Source organism: Entelurus aequoreus, linkage group LG13 (genome assembly GCF_033978785.1).
Source record: "Entelurus aequoreus isolate RoL-2023_Sb linkage group LG13, RoL_Eaeq_v1.1, whole genome shotgun sequence".
NCBI lineage: Eukaryota > Metazoa > Chordata > Actinopteri > Syngnathiformes > Syngnathidae > Entelurus > Entelurus aequoreus.
In genome coordinates, this window is record NC_084743.1 from 57968576 (window position 1) to 57992466 (window position 23891).

The window sequence follows — 23891 nt, forward strand, 5'->3', positions numbered from 1 at the left end:
ATCAAATGATACTGACAAATTTTAAATGCATTTTAAAACACTGATTTCTTTAGAATGAAATTGTCAGCATAATTTGATGTAAACAAAAAAAAATCAGTTCACCAATTTCGAACGCAAAAATTCAGTGTCAAAAAAAAAGTTTTCGTAATAAAGACACAAATTATTAATGATTTCATAGTCAACCTCCATACACTTCTGGTAAATTAAGACTGAAGCAATCAATGTGCATCTTGAAACAACAAATATTTCTGCACAGAATATTTCTTTTTTTTCATTTTATTTTTTACACTGACTTTTTTAGCACTGAATTTTAAAACTCCGTATTAAAACAAACTGAATTTTTAAACGCACACATTTTGCTCACACATTTTTATCCGTTTAAATTGTCCGCCTAATTTAATGTCAAAATTCAGTTGTTGAAATTCCAACACAACAAATGCAGCTACATAAGTTCAGTGTCAAAAAAAAAAGCTTTTGTGATAAAGACACACATTATTAATTATTTCATGATCAACCTCCATACACTTCTGGTAAATTAAGACTGAAGCAATCGATCCTCTTTCAGAAATAACAAATGTTTCTGCTCTGAATATTAATTTTTTTTCTACACTGACTTTTTTTGCACTGAATTGTTTTGCACTGAACACCGTAGTCAAATAAACTGAATTTTTAAACGCACACATTTTGTTCACACATTTTTATCCGATTAAATTGTTAGCATTTCAGACAAATTCAGTTGTCAAAATTCCAACACAACAAATGCAGCTACATAGGTTCAGTGTAAAAAAAAAAGCTTTCGTGATAAAAACACAAATTATTAATTATTTCATAATCAACCTCCTTAAACTTCTGGTAAATTAAGACTGAAGCAATCGATCCTCTTTCAGAAATAACAAATGTTTCTGCTCTGAATATTATTATTTTTTCAACACTGACTTTTTTTGCACTGAATTGTTTTGCACTGAACACCGTAAACAAAAAAACTGAATTTTTAAACGCACACATTTTGTTCACACATTTTTATCAGATTAAATTGTCAGCATTTCAGACAAATTCAGTTGTCAAAATTCCAACACAACAAATGCAGCTACATAGGTTCAGTGTAAAAAAAAAAAGCTTTCGTGATAAAAACACAAATTATTAATTATTTCATAATCAACCTCCTTAAACTTCTGGTAAATTAAGACTGAAGCAATCGATCCTCTTTCAGAAATAACACATGTTTCTGCTCTGAATATTATTATTTTTTCAACACTGACTTTTTTTGCACTGAATTGTTTTGCACTGAACACCGTAGTCAAACAAACTGAATTTTTAAACGCACACATTTTGTTCACACATTTTTATCCGATGAAATTGTCAGCATTTCAGACAAATTCAGTTGTCAAAATTCCAACACAACAAATGCAGCTACATAGGTTCAGTGTAAAAAAAAAAAGCTTTCGTGATAAAGACACAAATTATTAATTATTTCATAATCAACCTGCATACACTTTTGGTAAATTAAGACTGAAGCAATCGATCCTGTTTCAGAAATAACAAATATTTCTGCTCTGAGTATTTTTTTTTTTTCTACACTGACTTTTTTTGCACTGAATTTTTTTGCACTGAATTATTAAACGCACACATTTTACTCACACATTTTTTTTATCCAATTAAATTGTCAGCGTCATTTGATGTAAAAAATTCAGTTGACAAAATTCTCACACAACAAATGCAGCTAAATAAGTTCAGTGTCAAAAAAATAAATAAAAGCTTTGGTAATAAAGACACAAATTCAACTCGTGCTAAGACTTTAAGGCAGTGGCCTTCTTTTTGAAGTAATTGTGCGACCAACACAGGATGGTTCCTGACAAAGCTCAGCCCACAGGAGCAGTAAATGCTTTGTCAGCATGTGTGTGTGTGTGTGTGAGTGTGTGTGTGTGTGTGTGTGTGTGTGTGTGTGTGTTCTTGTATTTCTACCCTTCTTGAGACATCAACAAGGAAAAGTACCTTTCATATGGGGACCAGTGAACAAGTGGTGACATAAATCATGGTCCCAATACGGAAAACCATTGCATCTAATAGAGAATGTCAACATATGAAATAACAAGTGTGTGTAAAAATTTGAAGTGTTCCCCCTCTGGCCAACATATGTAATAACAAGTGTGTGTAAGAAATTTAAATGCACCCCCTTTGGCCAAAATTTATACAAAAGTAAAAAATATGTATATAGAGACATACTGTAATAACTTGAAGTAAATAATGAAGATTAAAAACCAATTATAAACCAAAGAATCCCCCCAAAAATAAATAAACTAAAAGCAGTCTTTTTCTCACAATGTGTCGACTATTTCCTTGTTTTGGGAACAATTTGTCGTATACTTTCTGTTTCTGTAATATTGCAATATTTTCTCGTAAAATTATTACTTTTTCAATGTAAAAATGTTACTTTTTAATGCAAAATGGTGACATTTGTCTTATAAAATTCTGACTTTTATCACAATGTAGCCAATTTTTTTTTATAATAGTGACATTTTTGGAGTAAAATGATGACTTTTGTTGTAACTTTGCCAAGTAAATTTCAGATTATTATTATAATATTGCCAACATTTTTAAAGTTTTCTTATAAAATTGTGATTTTTGTCGAGTAAAATTACGACTCTTTTCAGAAAATTGCCAACATTTTAAGCTTTTCTTGTAAAATTGCGACTGTTTTGTAAAATAGTGAAATTTTTGGAGTAAAATTATGACTTTTGTCATAACTTTGCCAAGTAAAATTCCGATCATTATTATAATATTGCCAGAATTTTAAATTTTTCTTATAAAATTGCGACTTTTGTCGAGGAAAATTACGACTCTTTTCAGAAAATTGCCAACATTTTAAGCTTTTCTTGTAAAATTGCGACTGTTTTGTAAAATAGTGACATTTTTGGAATAAAATGATAACTTTTGTCATAACTTTGCCAAGTAAAATTCCGATTATTATTATAATATTGCCAGCATTTTAAAGTTTTCTTATAAAATTGTGACTTTTGTCAAGTATAATTACGATTATTTTCGGAAAATTGCCAACATTTTAAGCTTTTCTTGTAAAATTGCGACTGTTTTGTAAAATAGTGAACTTTTTGGAGTAAAATTATGACTTTTGTCATAACTTTGACGAGTAAAATTCAGATTATTATTATAATATTGCTAGAATTTTAAAGTTATCTTATAAAATTGTGACTTTTGTCGAGTATAATTACGACTATTTTCAGAAAATTGCCAACATTTTAAGCTTTTCTTGAAAAATTGCGACTGTTTTGTAAAATAGTGACATTTTTGGAATAAAATGATAACTTTTGTCATAACTTTGCCAAGTAAAATTCCGATTATTATTATAACATTGCCAGAATTTTAAAGTTTTCTTATAAAATTGTGACTTTTGTCGAGTATAATTACAATTATTTTCAGAAAATTGCCAACATTTTAAGCTTTTCTTGTAAAATTGCGACTGTTTTGTAAAATAGTGAAATTTTTGGAGTAAAATTATGACTTTTGTCATAACTTTGCCAAGTAAAATTCCGATTATTATTATAATATTGCCAGAATTTTAAATTTTTCTTATAAAATTGCGACTTTTGTCGAGTATAATTACGACTATTTTCAGAAAATTGCCAACATTTTAAGCTTTTCTTGTAAAATTGCGACTGTTTTGTAAAATAGTGACATTTTTGGAATAAAATGATAACTTTTGTCATAACTTTGCCAAGTAAAATTCCGATTATTATTATAATATTGCCAGCATTTTAAAGTTTTCTTATAAAATTGTGACTTTTGTCAAGTATAATTACGATTATTTTCGGAAAATTGCCAACATTTTAAGCTTTTCTTGTAAAATTGCGACTGTTTTGTAAAATGGTGAACTTTTTGGAGTAAAATTATGACTTTTGTCATAACTTTGACGAGTAAAATTCAGATTATTATTATAATATCGCCAGAATTTTAAAGTTTCCTTATAAAATTGTGACTTTTGTAGAGTATAATTACGACTCTTTTCAGAAAATTGCCAACATTTTAAGCTTTTCTTGTAAAATTGCGAATGTTTTGTAAAATAGTGACATTTTTGGAATAAAATGATAACTTTTGTCATAACTTTGCCAAGTAAAATTCCGATTATTATTATAATATTGCCAGAATTTTGAAGTTTTCTTATAAAATTGCGACTTTTGTCGAGTACAATTACGACTATTTTCATATAATTGCCCAAATTTTAAGCTTTTCTTGTAAAATTGCGACTGTTTTGTACAATAGTGAAATTTTTGGAGTAAAATGATGACTTTTGTCATAACTTTGCCAAGTAAAATTCAGATTATTATTATAATATTGCTAGAATTTTAAAGTTATCTTATAAAATTGTGACTTTTGTCAAGTATAATTACGATTATTTTCAGAAAATTGCCAACATTTTAAGCTTTTCTTGAAAAATTGCAACTGTTTTATAAAATAGTGACATTTTTGGAGTAAAATGATGACATTTGTCATAACTTTGCCGAGTAAAATTCCAATTATCATTATAATTTTGCCAGAATTTTAAAGTTTCCTTATAAAATTGTGACTTTTGTCGAGTAAAATTACGACTTTTTTAATAAAATTGACAAAATGTTAAGCTTTTTTTTGTAAAATTGCGACTTTTATTGAGTAAAATTCCAACTTTTATCATAATATTGCACAAATCTTCAATTTTTCTTGTAAAATTTCGATTTGCGTCGAGTAAAATCGTAACTTTTATTATAATACTGCCACAATTCTAAGTTTTTCTTGTGAAATTGTGACCTTTTTCTTGTGAAATCCCAACTTATTTTTCACAAAAAGCTTTTTTATATTTGCATAGTATGTATATATTATTAATGTTGTAAATACACATCTTTATATATCTAGAAAGGGTGGTCCTAAAGAGGTAGGCCTTTTTCGGAGGTCTCAAGAAGGTAAGTAATACATGAATGTGTGTGTGTGTGTGTGTGTGCGTGTGTGTGTGTGTGTGTGTGTGTGCTCACACTTCAGGTTCTGTGTTGCGTTCAATGACAGCGGCGAGTGTCGTCGCTCGTGCATCTGTCACTCCACTACTGTGACTCACCCGGTGTGGAGGGGTTTTCCCACTCTGCCGCATGGCTGCCCTCCAGCACACAAAGATCCTTGCAGACCTAAAAAAAGGTGCTATGCTAAAAAGCTGGCGTTTCCCACAAACTGGCAATCTATTTGGGTGTGGCTGAGGTCGATATGTCATCGTTGTATAAGTTGTATAACAGGCCATGACGCATGCATAAAAAAAAAAAAAGGATTAAAAACATGTACGTATATTTAAAGACAAAAGTGTTTTTAGTTATTAATAGCATATTTTGGTTTTGCTGTATTTTGTCTATTTGAGAAGCACTGGTACAAAATGAAAACAAAACAATGCAAACATACAATGGAGAGGCTAAAAAAAAATTAAAAAAATAAAAATAGCACCACAATCTTTTTATGCATTCATCCATTCGTCTTCTTCCGTTCATACAACTTGGGGTCAACAGTTTTTGAAGATTACATTTTTTGATCAAATTCCTCAATAAACTTTAGTCCTAAGTGAAAACGTCAATCATGTAATTTTTTTTTATTTTATTTTTTTTTAAATTTTTTTTTAAATTTTAAATTTTTTTTTAAAATTTTTGTATTTTTTTTTTAACCCATTTAAAGGCTTTATCACATGTTTAAAATAGTAAAATAACTCATGTTAGTGAAATACCGTGCTTTTCGGACCATAAGGTGCACCAGATTTTTTTTTCTCCATTTAAAAGACTTCCTAAGAAATCCTAATAGGTGCCCTTTTGGGGTCCTTATACACACACCATAATAATACCGCATGTTGAAGCACAGTACGTCTGACTATGGTAGCCTTAATGCTCCGACAATCCATCAAACGTTGCGGCTTTGTAGCTTATCTACTGAATACAATTGCTTCGAGGTCGGTAAGCGCAAACCAGAATTATTCCGTACATTAAGCGCACCAGGTTATAAGGCGCACCGTCCATTTTTGAAAAAAATGAAAGGATTTTAAGTGCACTATATAGTCTGAAAAATATGGTATATGCTATTTTAAAACTGTTACATAATTTACTAAAACATTTTGACAGATTTTCCATATTCTCAATGAAACATCAACCTTTTGGTGTTGCTTGCTTACGGGTGGGTGGGTACTTTCTCGCGTCATTTAATTTAGTTTGAAAAATACGGTATAAACTCTTTTAGAATTTTAGAAAGGCTGTCAAAGGGTGGTTGAATTTTTTTTTTTAAATCATATTTTTTTTGGTTTTGAAATTTAACATAAAACAACCTTCTGAGAAAAAGTGATGTATAATAATAAAGGGATACAACAAAATTATAGCCAAAAATACAGCAGAAATTTACTGAAAGGACTAAAATGTCCACCTTTATCTCCTGAGGGTTAAAAAAATAAATAAATACAAATTAATACTAATTTGTAATGAATTAAAAATGGCAACGGCAGAGGATGAATGCCCCATAAGAATATTGAGACATTTTCAGTCCATTTTCAGGACTTATGCAGATCCCAAATACACATCAGCAGGTACCAATAGGTAAGAAAAGTTGGTTTAGCATAATATTGTGAAACAAAACGCCAGATAATATGTGATATTGGGTGCCATTTTGGGGTCCTTATACACACACCATTATAATACTTTAATGTTGAAGCACAGTACGTCTGACTATGGTAGCCGTAATGCTCCGACAATCCATCAAACGGTGCGGCTTCATAGTTTACCAAAGTCGTACTAAAACATTTTGACAGATTTTTGAGCACTGTGTGTAATATATATATTCTCAATGATACATCAAAGTTTTGGTGTTGCTTGCTTATGGGTACTTGCTCACGTCATTTAATATAGTCCAAAAAATACGGTATAAACTCATTTAAAAATGACATAATTTAATCAAGGAACATCAACCTTTTGGTGTTGCCTGCTTGCAGGTACTTGCTCGCGTCATTTAATATAGTCCAAAAAATATGGTATAACTCATTTAAAATTGACATAATTTAATCAAAAGGCTGTCAAAGGGTGGCTGAAATTTAAAAAAAAAACCTTTTAATTTTAATTTTTTTAAATTTAACATAAAACAACCTTCTCAGAAAAAAATATGTTCAATAATTAAGGGGTACAACAAAATTATAGCCAAAAATACAGCAAAAATGTACTGAAAGGACTAAAATGTCCACCTTTATCCCCTGAGGGTTAAAAAATAAATACATAACAATTATTACTAATTTGTAATTTATTACAAATGGCAACGGCGGAGGATGAATGCCCCCATAACAAGAATATTGAGGAATTTTCAGTCCATTTTCAGGACTTATGTAGATCCAAAATACACATCAGCAGGTACCAATAGGTAAGAAAAGTAGTTTTTTTGCATAATATTGCGAAAAAAAACGCCAGATAATGTTTCCTAATAGGTGTCATTTTGGGGTCCTTATACACACACTATAATAATACTTGTATGTTGAAGCACAGTACGTCTGACTATGGTAGCCGTAATGCTCCGACAATCCATCAAACGGTGTGGCTTCAAAGTTTACCCAAGTCGTACTAAAACATTTTGACAGATTTTTGAGTACTGTGTGTAATGTTCTATATTCTCAATGATACATCAACGTGTTGGTGTTGCTTTCTTACGGGTACTTGCTCGCGTTATTTAATATAGTCCAAAAAATACGGTATAAACTCATTTAAAATTGACATAATTTAATCAAAGAACATCAACCTTTTGGTGTTGCCTGCTTGCAGGTACTTGCTCGCGTCATTTAATATAGTTAAAAAAATACGGTATAAACTCATTTAAAATTGACATAATTCAATCAAAAGGCTGTCAAAGGGTGGCTGAAATTTAAAAAAAAAAATCTTTTAATTTTAATTTTTTAAAATTTAATATAAAACAACCTTCTCAGAAAAAAAATTAAATAATAATAAAGGGATACAACAAAATGATAACCAAAAATACAGCACACCTTTAAAATGTCCACCTTTATCCCCTGAGGGTTAAAAAATAAATACATACAAAATATTACTAATTTGTAATTTATTAAAAATGGCAACAGCGGAGGATGAATGCCCCATAACAAGAATATTGAGAAAATTTCAGTCCATTTTTAGGACTTATGCAGATCCAAAATACACATCAGCAGGTACCAATAGGTAAGAAAAGTTGGTTTAGCATAATATTGCGAAACAAAACGCCAGATAATGTTTCCTAATAGGTGCCATTTTGGGGTCCTTATACACACACCATAATAATACTTGTATGTTGAAGCACAGTACGTCTGACTATGGTTTGATTGATTGATTGATTGAGACTTTTATTAGTAGGTTGCACAGTGAAGTACATATTCCGTACAATTGACCACTAAATGGTAACACCCGAATAAGTTTTTCAACTTGTTTAAGTCGGGGTCCACTTAAATTGATTCATGATACAGATATATACTATCATATATACTATCATCATAATACAGTCATCACACAAGATAATCACATTGAATTATTTACATTATTTACAATCAGGAGTGTGGAGGGGGGGTGGGGTGGGGGGGGGGGTATGGACATCAAGTAGTGGACATAGAGAGAGAGAGAGAGAGAGAGAGAGAGAGAGATCAGAAGGCATAAGAAAAAGAATCTGCATTTGATTGTTTACATTTGATTATTAGCAATCCGGGGAGGGTGTTAGTTTAGGGTTGTAGCTGCCTGGAGGTGAACTTTTATAGCGGTTTTGAAGGAGGATAGAGATGCCCTTTCTTTTATACCTGTTGGGAGCGCATTCCACATTGATGTGGCATAGAAAGAGAATGAGTTAAGACCTTTGTTAGTTCGGAATCTGGGTTTAACGTGGTTAGTGGAGCACCCCCTGGTGTTGTGGTTATGGCGGTCATTTACGTTAAGGAAGTAGTTTGACATGTACTTCGGTATCAGGGAGGTGTAGCGGATTTTATAGACTAGGCTCAGTGCAAGTTGTTTAACTCTGTCCTCCACCTTGAGCCAGCCCACTTTAGAGAAGTGGGTAGGAGTGAGGTGGGATCTGGGGTGGAGGTCTAGAAGTAACCTGACTAGCTTGTTCTGAGATGTTTGGAGTTTAGATTTGAGGGTTTTGGAGGTGCTAGGGTACCAGGAGGTGCATGCGTAATCGAAAAAGGGTTGAACGAGAGTTCCCGCCAGAATCCTCAAGGTGCTTTTGTTGACCAGAGAGGAAATTCTGTAGAGAAATCTCGTTCGTTGGTTAACCTTTTTGATTACCTTGGTTGCCATTTTATCACAGGAAAGGTTAGCCTCTAGAATGGAACCTAGGTAGGTGACCTCATCTTTCCTGGTGATGACACTGTCACCTACTTTTATGGTGAAGTGATTGACTCTCTTAAGTTTGATGTGGGACCCAAACAGGATGGATTCTGTTTTACCCAAGTGGATGGATAGCTTGTTGTCAGCGAGCCAGGTGCAAATTCTACAGAGCTCAGCACTGAGGATTTTCTCCACCTGTGACTTGTCCTTGCCGGATACCAGCAGGGCAGAGTCATCCGCAAACAAAAACAATTCACAGTCACATGCCGATGACATGTCGTTTATGTATATTAGGAACAGTAAAGGTCCCAATATACTGCCTTGGGGGACTCCAGAGTTCACCGAGAGGGGGGGGGACACGGTGCCGTTCACCTCTACCACCTGCTCCCTCCCCTCCAAGTAAGACTGCATCCAGCTCCAAGAGGTTTTGTTAAATCCGATTGCTCTGAGCTTATCCAACAGTATAGCGTGGTTAACGGTGTCAAAGGCCTTCTGAAGGTCCAGCATGACCATGCCGCAGTATTTGCCCGCGTCCACCTCATGTTTGATGTGGTCGGTCAGATAGAGAAGGCATGTGTCAGTGGAGTGGTTAGTTCTGAAGCCGGATTGGAATTTGTACATGAGTTTATTAGTGGCAAGGTAACTATCGACCTGTTCATAAACTATTTTCTCCATTACTTTCGAAATGGAGCTGAGAATAGAAACAGGTCGGTAGTTGCCAGGTTCCAATTTGCTTCCTTTTTTAAAGAGGGGAGTTACTCTTGCTATCTTAAAATCTTTTGGTACTTGGCCTTGTGTAATTGATAGGTTTATTATGTGCGTGATGATCGGGGCAATGATGGAGGCAGAGTCCCTGAGGAATCTGGAGGGAATATTATCAAGACCGGTGGCCTTGTTAGGGTGGAGCGCGCTCAATTTTTTAAACACCTCATCAGCTGTGACCATTTCTAATTTGAAATCATTGTTGGATACTCCTAGCTTTCTGTAGAAGGCTTTAATGTGTTCTACACCAAAGCGACCAGAGTGGTGGGACAGCTTGTTGACAAGAGTTGCAGCTATGCTGGTGAAAAAGGCGTTAAGTCTGCTAGCTACCTCCATTTTGTCTGTAATGAGGGAGTCACCCTCCTTGATGCTGATGTTGGTGAGTCTTGTTTTAAGTTTCTGGCTGCAACCAGGAAGCTGGTTGTTGAGAATTTTCCAGAGCTCACGTGGCTTATTCGTGTTTTCCTCTATTTTGTCGTTAATGTAATTTTTTTTTAAGGATTTAGTCAGGTTGGTTGACTTATTTCTTAATTTATTGCATTGCTTTTTGAGAGTTGAAAGGAGTAATTTGAGGTTGATATTATTGGGTTGTTTATCTACTTCTGTTTTACATTTTTGGTATTCAGAGTATTTCCTGTCTCTGTCTTTTATGGCAGCTAATAGGTCCGGATTCATCCATGGTTCCGAGCGGGCTTTGATCCTGACTGTTTTCACGGGAGCCATGTCATTTAGTATCTTTAGGAACGCCGTTTTGAAGCGATCCCAAGCGACATCGACCAGGTTGCTCGCGAGCACAGGGGACCAGTCCCACTCATCTAATTTTAAATTGAAATTGTCATTGGAGTATTTTTTGAGTGATCTGGATTGGGCTGTTATGTGGCCATTGGCTTTAGGTTTAGCTATTTTACGGGTGCAGAAGGTTAGATAGTGGTCGCTAAGACCACAGATCATGACCCCACTATTTTTTATTTTAGGCCGGTCTGAAGTGAGAATGAGATCTATGGTTGATTGGGTGGAATCACACACCCTTGTGGGTAGCGCTATTAGCTGGGAAAGACCGTGGAGATTACAAAACTTGCTGAAGGATCTGAAGACAGGCGCATCTTTGCGTTGAATATCTGTGTTCAGATCCCCAGTTATAATTTTCTCCATGTTGTCTGTCCCCGCCAAGCATTCTTCCAAAGCCCCATAGAAATCACTCTGATTAGGGGGTCTATAAACAGTCCCTATTAGTACCGGCTTAGCATTTTTAAATTTGATTTCCGCCCACACAGATTCCAGGTTATTGTGGTTAAGATCAGTGCGAGTTATGTATTTAATATCTTGGTGAATATACATACAAACGCCCCCACCGTGTTTATTCCTATCCTTTCTGATAACCGAAAAGTTTTGTATTTCTATCTCTGAATCAGAAATACTTTGATCAAATTTGGTTTCAGAGAAACACAAGATTTTTACCTTCGTGTTGAGGAACATTTCTCTGATTTGGTCGAGTTTGGCTCCAGAGAGGCTGTTCACATTAAGGTGGATGATGTGTAGTCCACTGGAACCAAAAAGAGCATCAGAGTCCGCTGTGTTGTGGTACTGACCAGAAAAATTGTTGGTTATTATTGCTGTTGCAGTTGAAGAGCAAGGAGAGAGAGGAGAGAGAGGCATATTGATCGTCCTCCAGGTGAAGGGGGAGGGAGAGAAAGGGGGAGGGGAGGGAGAGGGAGGAGGAGGCCAGGTAGGGTTGCTGGGGGATGGGTTGGGTTTCCTTTTGGCGGGCTTTTTTGAAGACAAAGAGAAAGAGAAAGAGAATAACGAAAATGTTTGTGTAAAGGCGCCTCTAAATCCTGTGTATGGCGCGTCCTCGGCCGTCCGGGACCGGGGAGAGGTCGCGTGGACCCCCGCCATCTCGTGTAGTTCCCCGCAATCACCGATGTCTGGGTCGCCGTCCACCGCAGCCGCCGCGTCGTTCACCGCCGCTGAGTCGCTGCCTTCTCTGATGACTGGGTCGTCCTCCACCGCCGCCGCCGAGCCTCCGACCGTGTCGATGAACGGGGCGAAGTCCTCCGCCGAGCCGCCGACCGCAGGAGCACAGGTGAGCTTGAGCTGAGACGAGCCGGTAGCCGAGTTAGCTTCGATGGCGACGCTAGCAGTAGCATTGCTAGTCTTCGCCAGTCGGGACAACATTAACCGTGTTGTTGCAGGTCCAGGGTTGAGTTCAGTGTCTCCTGATAGTAGAAGTAATAGTAGTATTATTGACTTTCTGTCTATCCTTCCAGTCAGGGGCATGTTTCTTCTGCCTCGATGTGCAGACAAGCACGATGCTAACACGTTAGCTCCGAAGCCAAGGTGCTTCGCCGATATATTGTCGTGGAGATAAAAGTCACTGTGTATGTCCATTTCGCGTTCTCGACTCTCATTTTCAAGAGGGTAGAGTATCCGAGGAGGTTTAAAATATAAATCCGTAATCCACAGTAGAAAAAGGAGGAAGTGTGGGATAATCCGAGCAGTTGTTTGGATTCCCGATCGGGAGCGAAAGAGAGTGCGACCGCTCATCTCGGCGTCTTGGTCATGTCATGTCTTGGTAGCCGTAATGCTCCGACAATCCATCAAACGGTGCGGCTTCATAGTTTACCAAAGTCGTACTAAAACATTTTGACAGATTTTTGAGCACTGTGTGTAATGTTCTATATTCTCAATGATACATCAACGTTTTGGTGTTGCTTTCTTACGGGTACTTGCTCGCGTTATTTAATATAGTCCAAAAAATACGGTATAAACTCATTTAAAAATGACATAATTTAATCAAGGAACATCAACCTTTTGGTGTTGCCTGCTTGCAGGTACTTGCTCGCGTCATTTAATATAGTCCAAAAATATGGTATAAACTAATTTAAAATTGATATAATTTAATCAAAAGGCTGTCAAAGGGTGGCTGAATTAAAAAAAAAAATCTTTAAATTTTTTTTTTTTTAAATTTAACATAAAACAACCTTCTCAGAAAAAAATATGTTCAATAATTAAGGGATACAACAAAATTACAGCCAAAAATACAGCAAAAATTTATTAAAAGGACTAAAATGTCCACCTTTATCCCCTGAGGGTTAAAAAATAAATACATACAAATTATTACTAATTTGTAATTTATTACAAATGGCAACGGCAGAGGATGAATGCCCCCATAACAAGAATATTGAGGAATTTTCAGTCCATTTTCAGGACTTATGTAGATCCCAAATACACATCAGCAGGTACCAATAGGTAAGAAACTTTGTTTTTCACATAATTTTTCCTAGAAGGTACCATTTTGGGGTCCTTATACACACACCATAATAATACTTGAACGTTGAAGCACAGTACGTCTGACTATGGTAGCCGTAATGCTACAGTGTGCCTTATAACACGGTGCGCCTAATGTACGGAATAATTCTGGTTGAGCTTACCGACCTTTACCTGGGGTAAAGCCCAGAATATTTTATTTGTGGCAGGCTGAAATATAAAGGAAGGTATGGGAAAGTCTGCACATTGTGGCAATAATGAAAGTTGCGTCATGTCCCCTTGGATGACAATGTTTGTGCGGGGCCATGGCGACCATGTGCTCAGAGGAAGAAACGGACCAGATGATGACGACGACATGGAAAAAAAAAAAAAAAAAAGGCCTGCTCTGGCATGTGGCGAATTATTGGACTGCCAGGAATGACTCTGGATTTGGAAACCTTCTGGCTGGAAGGACTTTGAAAAGTCTTTGATAAGAAAACATCCACATTGAGCAACCGTCAAAGACATTTAAAAAAAAAAAAAAATGTTACTGCCAAAGCTGACGATGCTCCATTTTGGAATTTTACCCGTCACCTCCCACTCCCAGGACTTCATGAGGGATCTTGACTTTTTTTTGTGTTTTGTTTTGCCATTCCTCAACGTAGCGGACGGAGCCCACGCTCGCTTCCTTCCAGCAAGGAAACGGGGGCCAAGCTGGAAAAGGGAGGGAAGGAAGGAGGAGGGACGGATGGGAAACCACAGTTGGAGAATAAAACAAAATGTTCTGAACTTCCAGCTTGGGAAACTTCTAGGAAATCAACACTGGTTCCTTTTCCGGAATATACAACTTCTTTGCTCTCGCGGAATGACAACAAAACAGAAACCGCTGCATAAACGTATTTTCTTGGCAATACTTCATTAAAACATGAAAATGTGCCGAATGACAGCAAACTTTTACAATAAAATTCCTTCGATGAGTACAAAAAGAACGCCTGATACTACATTTTTATGCTCCAGTCCAAATATCAACTATTTTGTTACTTGAGTTCAAGGGTGTCCACTCATTTTCCACCAAAAGTCAAAATATGCAGGGGCCACATTGATATTTTGTAATTTAAAATAATAATAAACATATTAGTATTGATTATTAGTTAGAACATTTTAACTTTTTCTTATCAATTACCAATGTATTTTTATTTCCCCTACATTTTTGCTGTTTTTTTTGCCATGTAAAAATAAAAATACTGATATTTTTTTCACAATTTTTCCACCAAGGGTCGCATACTGAAAAGTCCAAATATGCAGGGGTTGTATTGATATTTTTTAATTTAAAAGAATAATAAACATACTAGTATTGATTAATAGTTACAATATTCCACCATTTTCTCATCAATTTTTTTTGTATTTTTTCCTACATTTTTGCTGTTTTTTTTGCCATTTAAAAATAAAAATATTGATATTTTTTTACACCAATATTAATACAATTTTTCCACCAAGGGTCGCATACTGAAAAGTCAAAATATGCAGGGGTTGTATTGATATTTTTTTATTTAAAAGAAATATAAACATATTAGTATTGATTATTAGTTACAACATTTCACCTTTTTCTAATCTTTTTTTTTTGTATTTTTTCCTACATTTTTGCTGTTTATTTTCCATGTAAAAATAAAAATATAGATTTTTTTTTACACCAATATTGATACAATTTTCCACCAAGGGCCGCAGACTGAAAAGTCCAAATATGCAGGGGTTGTATTGATATTTTTTAATTTGAAAGAATAATAAACATATTAGTATTGATTATTAGTTACAAAATTTCACCTTTTTCTTATCAATTTTTTTTGTGTTTTTTCCTACATTTTTGCGTTTTTTTTTGCCATGTAAAAATAAAAATATTTATATATTTTTTACACCAATATTGATACAATTTTTCCACCAAGGGCCGCATACTGAAAAGTCCAAATTGCAGGGGTTGTATTGATATTTTTTTAATTTAAAATAATAATAAACATATTAGTATTGATTAATAGTTACAACATTCTACCATTTTCTCATCAATTTGTTTTGTATTTTTTCCTACATTTTTGCTGTTTTTTTTGCCATATAAAAAAAAAATATTGATATTTTTTTTACACCAATATTAATACAATTTTTCCACCAAGGGTCGCATACTGAAAAGTCAAAATATGCAGGGGTTGTATTGATATTTTTTTTATTTAAAAGAAATATAAACATATTAGTATTGATTATTAGTTACAACATTTCACCTTTTTCTAATATTTTTTTTTGTATTTTTTCCTACATTTTTGCTGTTTATTTTCCATGTAAAACTAAAAATATTGATTTTTTTTTTTACACCAATATTGATACAATTTTCCACCAAGGGCCGCAGACTGAAAAGTCCAAATATGCAGGGGTTGTATTGATATTTTTTAATTTAAAAGAATAATAAACCTATTAGTATTGATTATTAGTTACAAAATTTCACCTTTTTTTTAATCATTTTTCTTGTATTTTTTCTTACGTTTTTGCTGTTTATTTTGCCATTTAAAAATTTAAATACTGATATTTTTTTTACACCAATATTGATGCAATTTTCCCACCAAGGGCCGCAGACTGAAAAGTCCAAATATGCAGGGGTTGTATTGATATTTGTTAATTTAAAAGAATAATAAACATATTACTATTGATTATTAGTTACAACATTTCACCTTTTTCTTATAATTTTTTGGGGTATTTTTCCCTACATTTTTGCTGTTTTTTTGCCATGTAAAAATAAAAATCTTGATATTTTTTTTACACCAATATTGATACAATTTTTCCACCAAGGGCCGCATACTGAAAAGTCAAAATATGCAGGGGTTGTATTGATATTTTTTAATTTAAAAGAATAATAAACATATTAGTATTGATTACTAGTTACAACATTTCACCTTTTTCTTATAATTTTTTTTTGTATTTTTTCCTACATTTTTGCTGTTTTTTTTGCCATGGAAAAATAAAAATATTGATATTTTTTTTACACCAATATTGAAATATTGATACAATTTTTCCACTATGGGTCACGTACTGAAAAGTCCAAATATGCAGGGGTTGTATTGATATTTTTTTAATTTAAAAGAATAATAAACATATTGGTGTTGATTATTAATTACAACATTCCACCTTTTTCTTATAAATTTTTTATTTATTTTTTCCTACATTTTTGCATTTTTTTTTCCCATGTAAAAATACAAATATTTATATTTTTTTACACCAATATTGATACAATTTTTCCACCAAGGGCTGTGTACTGAAAAGTCAAAATATGTAAGGGTTGTATTGATATTTTTTAATTTAAAAGAATAATAAACTTATTAGTTACAACATTTCACCTTTTTCTTATCAATGTTTTTTGTATTTTTTCCTACATTTTTGCTGTTTTTTTTGTAAAATAACAATATTGATTTTTTTTTTATATTAAAAAAATAATAACAGATATTCTGTCTTCTACATTTTATAGGTTACTAGGTACTAAGAACATTTCAGCTTTTTCTCATAAGTACCATTTTTTTTGGGTCTTTTTTCGTACATTTTTACTGTTGTTTTTTTTCCATGTGAAAAGACAACAAAAATAATATGATTAACCTAGCGTGTCAGAAATTCTGCCTGCACAGAAATATTAATGTTCAGTTCCACAATTAACAATGTTTTTTATGGTGGTTGTGATTTTTCAAATTAATTAATAAGTTAGTTTTTAACTGACTAAATGAACTTTGTTTATGTTTTAAGTATCTTTTATTTTCATTTTGAGAGTTTTTGCTATTTCAGATCAGAGGTATCTAAAATTTTTACACCACGGGCCGCATAGTCAAGTATGCAGGGGTCATTTTAATATTGTTTTATTTAAAAAACCCCGCTAAAAACAGATATAATATATATTCAAAGACAACAATTTGTGTTATAGGTGACTAAGTATGTTATGATTAATTATTAGTTACAATTTTTTTTTTCTTTTTCTTCCTTTTTTTGTTTTTCTTTAGATACATACTGTATGTTATTATATGAAAAAAACACACATTTTGAAATATTAGCAGACACGTTTGATATATTTGCACTAAGGATCGGTATCATCGATACCAGCCTGAATGTTACTTGATATCAGATAGGAAAGAAAATCAGTGGTATCGCACATTGCTAGCTTTCGGAGTGTCTCAACCTTTTTCACTCGGGGGATGAGTCTGATCCAATACGATATCAGCCGGAATCATACCTACTTTTATTTTGAAGTGTGGAATGTTACAAAACATTTGATCAAGTGAAATGAGTCAAACGGAGAACAATGGTTGGTATGAACATCACTAAACTGTTATTACTCGTCTGGAATGGACTTATGTTGTCTTTAGATTGACGTAGAGTGGTAATACAATAATTAGGTTAAGCTCATGACGCAGTAAATTGATTAGCGCGGACACGTGTGTTACTGGATGCTCTCTAATATGCTTCTGCCCTGGAGATTTTGTATGTGTAAGTCATATGCAACTATGATTATTTTATATATATACTATATAAACAGGGAAAGATGGGATCAGATATGAATGCCTAAAATAGGATTTTACTGTGCACATGAATATGAATAAGTGAATGTATGTAAAGACATGATGAATATTGACCTTTGACCCAAATTCACCTGACTAGATATTGTTGTCACAGCGTCTAATGCTGTGTTTCATAAAACCGTGACTTTGCAAATAATTCTGCGTTGTCAGAGTAGACACATTTTTTATGAATGCTATTTTTCTAATTGTCTTAATTTCTTCGTTCTGCACGTTCCCTGATTTCGTAATCTGTCACAATCTGATGCCGCATTCCATGCATGTTGAAATTAAAATATTTGGATTTAGAAAATGGATATGGCTTTTAGAAAACAATAACTATATATGTATATTTATATACATATATGTGTAATATATATATTACATACTTACATACATATATATATATATATATATATATATATATATATATATATGTATATATATATATATATATATATATATATAAATATATATATATACATTTGCATATATAATATGTAATATATATATATTACACATTTATATACATATATACACACATATACTTATAACCACATATACTGTATATATATATATATATATATATATATATATATATATATATATATATATATATATATATATATATATATATATATATATATATATATATATATATATATATATATATATATATACACATTTGCATATATATGTGTAATATATATATATATTACACATATATATACATATATACACACATATACATATAACCACATATACTGTATATATATATATATATATATATATATATATATATATATATATATATATATATATATATATATATATATATATATATATATATATATATATATATATATATATATATATATATATATATATATATATATATATATATATATATACACACACATAAAGTATATATATACACACACACATATATCCACATTTATATACATACAGACATTTATGTACATATATTATATATTATACACACATATATACACATATATATATAATGTATAAACATGCATATATATATATATATATATATATATATATATATATATATATATATATATATATATATATATATATATATATATATATATATATATATATATATATATATATATACACACACATACAGTATATATATACATACACACATATATCCACATTCATGTACATATATTATATATTATACACACATATATACACATATATATAATGTATAAACATATGCATATATATATATATATATATATATATATATATATATATATATATATATATGTATATATATATATATATACATATATATATATATATATATATATACACACACATACAGTATATATATACACACACACATATATCCACATTTATGTACATACAGACATTTATGTACATATATTATATATTATACACACATATATACACATACATATAATGTATAAACATATGCATATATATATATATATATATATATATATATATATATATATATATATATATATATATATATATATATATATATATATATATATACACACATATACATATAAAGACAGACACATGTATATCCACACACACATACAGTATATAAATATACACACATATACACACATATATGTACATACACACATATATGTACATATATTATATACTACACACACATATATATATGTAATATATATATATATATATATATACATATATATATATATATATATATATATATATATATATATTACACACATATATATATTACACACATTAGGTTGATTGGCAACACTAAATTGGCACTAAAGTGGCGACTTGTCCAGGGTGTACCCCGCCTTCCGCCGATTGTAGCTGAGTTAGGCTCCAGCACCCCCCGCGACCCCGAAGGGAATAAGCGGTAGAAAATGGATGGATATACATATATTGACAGACACATATATATACGCACACACATACAGTATATATATATATATATATATATATATATATATATATATATATATATATATATATATATATATATATATATATATATATATATATATATATATATATATATATATATATATATATTATATATATATATATATATATCCATCTTCATCCATCCATCTTCAATCGGGGTAATGGGTATGTGGGCTTGTATTAAGCCTCAGGGAGTTGAACGCCCCTGCCTTACATAGTTCCGGGTCACCCTTGGGCAAGGTGTAGCACCCGAATGCCCCCCCCATCAGGGTTACGATACCCCCCATGAACTACACTAAAAGAGGATGCGTTACCCGGCCCGGAGGAAGCCCGGGGCCCTCCTCCGGAGCTAGGCCCGGAGGTAGGGCTCGTCAGCGAGCGCCTGGTGGCCGGGCTTGCCACGGAGCCCGGCCGGGCACAGCCCGAAGAAGCTACGTGGACACGCCATCTTCTCTGCCACGTGGGCCCACCACCCGCGGTCGGAACCAGTGGGTCGGGTGCGCTGCCAAGTGGATGGCGGTGAAAGTGGAGGCTCCGGACGGACCAATTCGGGGCAGCAGAGGCTGACTTTCGGGACGTGGAACGTCTCTACGCTGGTGGGGAAGGAGCCTGAGCTGGTGCGAGAGGTGGAGCGCTACCGGTTGGATCTGGTGGGGCTTACCTCTACGCATAGCAAGGGCTCTGAAACCACACTCCTGGACAAGGGATGGACCTTGTTCACTTCTGGAGTTGCTCAGGGTGTGAGGGCACAGGCGGGTGTGGGGATACTCACGAGTCCCCGGCTGAGTGCCTGTACGTTGGAGTTCACCCCAGTGGACAAGAGGGTCGCCTCCCTTCGCCTTAGGGTTGGAGGGGGGAAAACTCTGACTGTTGTTTGTGCATACGCACCAAACAGGAGTTCAGAGTATTCAGCCTTCTTGGATACCTTGCATGGGGTCCTGTATGGGGCGCCGGCAGGGGATTCCATAGTCTTGCTGGGGGACTTCAACGCGCACGTGGGCAATGACAGTGATACTTGGACTGGCGTGATTGGGAGGAACGGTCTCCCTGATCTGAACCTGAGTGGTGGATTGTTATTGGACTTCTGTGCTAGTCACGGACTTGCGATAACAAACACCATGTTCAAGCATAAGGATGCTCATAGGTGTACCTGGTACCAGAGCACCCTAGGCCAAAGATCAATGATCGATTTTGTAATCGTATCAGCTGATCTGAGGCCGTATGTTTTGGACACTCGGGTGAAGAGAGGGGCTGAACTGTCAACTGATCACCATCTGGTGGTGAGTTGGGTTAGATGGCGGGGGAAACCTCTGGACAGACCTGGCAAACCCAAGCGTGTAGTGCGGGTGAACTGGGAACGTTTGGAGGAGTCCTCTGTCCGGAAGGACTTCAACTCACACCTCCGGCGGGACTTCTCTGCCATCCCTGTGGAGGTTGGGGACATTGAACAGGAATGGGCAATGTTCAAAGCCTCTATTGCTAAAGCTGCAGATGCGAGCTGTGGCCAGAAGGTCTTAGGTGCCTCAAGGGGCGGTAACCCTCGAACACCCTGGTGGACAGTGGTGGTCAGGGAAGCCGTCCGACTGAAGAAGGAGTCCTACCGGGGTATGTTATCCCAGGGGACTCCGGAGGCAGTTGCAAGGTACCGGCGGGCCCGAAGGGCAGCGGCCGTGGCTGTGGACGAGGCTAAGCAGAGGGTGTGGGAGCAGTTCGGGGAATCCATGGAGAAGGACTATCGGGCGGCACCAAAGCTGTTCTGGAAGACCATACGGCACCTCAGGAGGGGGAAGCAGGGAACCATCCAAGCTGTGTACGGCAAGGATGGGACTTTGCTGACTTCAAGTGAGGAAGTCGTGGGGCGTTGGAAAGAGCACTTTGAGGAACTCCTGAACCCAAATACATCAGACACACCCTCCCTGATAGGAGCAGGGCCTGAGGATGATGGGGGATCGACGTTGATCTCTCGGAGTGAAGTCACTGAGGTAGTTAGACAACTCCACAGTGGCAAAGCTCCGGGGGTTGACGAGATCCGTCCAGAAATGCTGAAGGCTCTGGGTGTTGATGGGCTGTCTTGGTTGATACGCCTTTTCAACATTGCGTGGAAGTCTGGGACAGTGCCGAGGGAGTGGCAGACTGGGGTGGTGGTTCCCCTTTTCAAAAAGGGGGACCAGAGGGTGTGTGCTAATTACAGGGGTATCACACTACTCAGCCTCCCTGGGAAAGTTTACGCCAAGGTACTGGAAAGGAGGGTCCGGCCGATAGTCGAACCTCAGATTCAAGAGGAGCAATGTGGATTCCGTCCTGGTCGTGGAACAACTGACCAACTCTTTACGCTTGCGGGAATCCTGGAGAGGGCCTGGGAGTATGCCTATCCAGTCTACATGTGTTTTGTGGATTTGGAGAAGGCGTATGACCGCGTCCCTCGGGAGATCTTGTGGGAGGTGCTGAGGGAGTACGGAGTGAGGGGAACCCTGTTGAGGGCCATCCAATCTCTGTACAACCAAAGCGAGAGTTGTGTCCGGGTGCTTGGATGTAAGTCGGATCCGTTTCCAGTGGGGGTTGGTCTCCGCCAGGGCTGCGCTCTGTCACCTATCCTGTTTGTGATTTTCATGGACAGGATTTCTAGGCGGAGTCGTGGCCATGGCGGAGAGGGTATACGTCTCGGGGGGCTAAAGGTTGCGTCACTGCTGTTTGCAGATGATGTGGTCCTGATGGCACCTTCGGTTCGTGACCTTCAGCTCTCACTGGATCGGTTCGCAGCCGAGTGTTCAGCGGCTGGAATGAGGATCAGCATCTCCAAATCTGAGGCCATGGTTCTCAGCAGGAAACCGATGGTTTGTACAGTCCGGGTAGGGGACAGGACTCTGTCCCAGGTGGAGGAGTTTAAGTATCTCGGGGTCTTGTTCACGAGTGAGGGAAAGATGGAGAAGGAAATCAGCCGGAGAATCGGAGCAGCTGGGGCAGTATTGCAGTCTCTCTGCCGCACTGTTGTGACGAAACGGGAGCTGAGCCAGAAGGCAAAGCTCTCGGTCTACCGAGCTATCTACATTCCTACTCTCACCTATGGTCATGAAGTGTGGGTAATGACCGAAAGAATAAGATCGCGGATACAAGCGGCCGAAATGAGTTTCCTCAGAAGGGTGGCTGGCATCTCCCTTAGAGATAGGGTGAGAAGTGCAGTCACCCGAGAGAGACTCGGAGTAGAGCCGCTGCTCCTTCGCTTGGAAAGGAGCCAGCTTAGGTGGTTCGGGCATCTCGTGCGGATGCCTCACGAGCGTCTCCCTAGGGAGGTCCTCGTTGCACGTCCCACTGGGAGGAGGCCCCGCGGCAGACCAAGGACCAGATGGGGGGATTACATCTCCTCTCTGGCCTGGGAACGCTTCGGGATTCCCCAGGAGGAAGTCGCAAATGTTGCTCTGGAGAGGGAAGTCTGGGGGTCTTTGCTGGAGCTGCTGTCCCCGCGACCCGATTCCGGATATATATATATATATATACACAAATATGCACATATACGTACATACACAAATATATGTACATATATTATATATTATACACACATGTATACACATTCATATAAACAAATGCATACATGTATATACAGTATATATGTGTATACATGTGTATGTATGTATATATGTGTATGTGTATATATGTGTATATATATATATATATATATATATATATATATATATATATATATATATATATATATATATATATATATATATATATATATATATATATATATATATATATATATATATATATATGTGTATAAATGTGTATGTGTATATATGTATATATGTATATTACAAATATGTGTATTTGCATACAACATTTGTCCTGTGTTGTATTATAGTCATGATTAACAAACTGGAGGCAAATTCCCAAAATTAACTGACCATGACGTTTCAAGTAAAAAGTATCGGTATATGCGATACTAGCCACGTATTTAATTGATTTTGGATCAATACTAAAATTCTCA